Source organism: Colobus angolensis, unplaced genomic scaffold (assembly GCF_000951035.1).
Source record: "Colobus angolensis palliatus isolate OR3802 unplaced genomic scaffold, Cang.pa_1.0 Scaffold51, whole genome shotgun sequence".
Lineage (NCBI taxonomy): Eukaryota > Metazoa > Chordata > Mammalia > Primates > Cercopithecidae > Colobus > Colobus angolensis.
Genome location: NW_012118599.1, coordinates 4,828,627 through 4,831,361, shown reverse-complemented (window position 1 = coordinate 4,831,361; position 2,735 = coordinate 4,828,627).

Here is a 2,735-nt window from a genome sequence, read left to right as displayed (position 1 = left end):
GACAGAGTATGAGACTCTGTCTCGAAAAACAAAAAAAACAAATGAATATGTTAAGGTTCAAATGTAGAATCTGATCCTTTACATTCAGTAGAATTTACTTAAATATTAAGTGAACAGGTATTTCTTATTTTAAAATATTTTAATTGAGTTAAAAATATGTGATATAGGCATAGCATCAAGCATCATATTTATTAAAAATAACATATCAATTTGCATTGATTGAGGGAAGGCTAATGAGAGAAGGGAGTATTTGATTTGAGGATCAAAAGTAGGCAATATTGTCTCTATAGAGATGTGGAGCAAGGACATGTTAAGTAAAGGCAGACGTGGCCAAGCCCTTAGGAGATACTAATGTGACTAGAATGAAAGGTCCACAGGAAAGGTGAGTACAGAGTACGACTGAAAGCAGCTGGGTACATTGGGTCTGACTCTAGAGGTCACAGACAACAGAATAAGTACACAGTGCCTGATTTAGTAGGAAAAAGGGAGTCATTGATGGCTTTTGAGCAAAGGAGAGACTATCAAAGTTGTGCTTTAGGAACATTAATCTGGTCAGAGCATGTGTAGAATTAATTATTTCAATCAAATAAAAGGAAATGAGGCCATGGGCCGGGCTCAGTGGCTCATGCCTGTAATTCCAGCACTTTGGGAGGCTGAGGCAGACGGATCACCTGAGGTCAGGAGTTTGAGACCAGCCTGGCCAACATGGTGAAATCCTGTCTCTACTAAAAATACCAAAAACTAGCCAGGTATAGTGGCGCACGCCTGGAATCCTAGCTACTCAGGAGGCTGAGACAGGAGAATCGCTGGAACCCAGGAAGCGGAGGTTACAGTGAGCCAAGATTGCACAATTGCTCTCTAGCCTGGGCAACAAGAGCGAAACTCTGTCTCAAAAAAACAAAAAACACAAACAAAAAAAAAAAAGAAATGAGGCCAGGAAAAGATGTTCAAAAAGGGATCAGAAAGGAAGGGATGAGGGCAAGACATTTCAGAGGGAAAACTGACAGATAGAAAAGCTATTTGGATAGAAACAGGAATGAGGGAAAAGGAGGGTGATATGGTTTGGCTGGATCTCCACCCCGGAATCTCATCTTGAATTGTAGCTCCCATAATTCCCACGTGTTGTGGGAGGGACCTGGTGGGAGATAATTGAATCATGGGGCAGTTTTCCCCATAGTGTTCTCATGGTAGTGAGTAAGTGTCACAAGATCTGATGGTTTTATAAGGGGTTTCCCCTTTCACTTGGCTCTCATTTCTCCCTTGTCTGCCACCACGTAAGATGTGCCTTTCACCTTCCACCATGAGTGTGAGGCCTCCCAGCCACGTGGAACTGTGAGGTCTTTAAACCTCTTTTTCTTTGTAAATTACCCAGTCTTGGGTATGTCTTTATCAGCAGTGTGAAAACAGGCTAATACAGAGGGATAAAAATTCTATGTCGGTAGTAGAAATTAAACACAGTGCGTCAAGGGCCTACAGAAAGCATACAAATGTTAAAGATCTTTATTTAGATCTTTAGTCAGAATAAACAGTTGTTTAATAGTTAACACAAAGGAAAAGAAATTTCAGAGACAATCAAGTCTCCCAAAACATCGGTAGTCAAAAGAATAATTCAATCTTGACATTTAGTTTCAAAACTTTGTCTAGGACAGTATAGAAAAGGAAGGGAAGTTATATTTTGTTGAATTTTAAAACAAAGTATCATATATAAAGTATGTCTCAATAAAGGAAAGTATACATAAAGTATGCCTTAATCAAGTTTATTCTAAAAACCTAAGCAAAGGAAATAAATAAAAGTATAAAACATCATGACTGCATCTGGTTAAAAAGCGCGCTAGAGAGCCAATGCACCTTGAAATGAGCTGAATATTTCTTTTAATTGGTTCCATGTTATTTGCCTGAGAAACTATAGTTCCTATCCACAGCATTCACACCATGAATGTGATAGGCTGATAGAAGCTAGGGCTTGGGACTACTGAATCTCATTGTATCCTTTACTCACCAAACATTTGACAACACAGGAGCAAAACCTGAAAGATGCTTGTGAGGCACTATGAGATACAAGCTGCAGAAATGGTTGTATTGATCAATCACTTGCCCTTCAGAGAAATATAATAAAATCACCTCTCCTATCCCTCACCCCAGGTCATACCCACAGCTCCCTTCTAGCATCTTACTATGTTCTTCCAGGTCAATTTCAGGAATCTTTAGATAAGGCAGGGCGCGGTGGCTCAAGCCTGTAATCCCAGCACTTTGGGAGGCCAAGACGGGCGGATCACGAGGTCAGGATATCGAGATCATCCTGGCTAACCCGGTGAAACCCCGTCTCTACTAAAAATACAAAAAAAAAAAAAAAAAGGGAATCTTTAGATAAAAAGAAACACAGGCCTTTGTTACTGTTCTTCCAGCCCTCTTGTATTCTGTTGGTTTTAGAGAGTGTAGAAAAACTGTTGGAACGCTAATTTTATATTTTATATGCTATAAGGATCAAAACAAAAATCTCTGAGAAGCTTAGAGATCTAATGTTCACCTCTTTTTCTCAGCCTTTCACTGGATTCTTTGATGAGCCTCCAAAAAGTATCTCTGATCTGAAACCAACCCCAGATGGAAATTTTTCCTGGCCTCTGTCCATCTGGTCAGCCACCTGTTTCTCTCTATGCTAATACAGGAAAGGGATATGAGAAAATTGAAGGTGCTGGCTCAGAGCCTGTAGAGGTCTGGGAAAGGTGGCTTTTAAA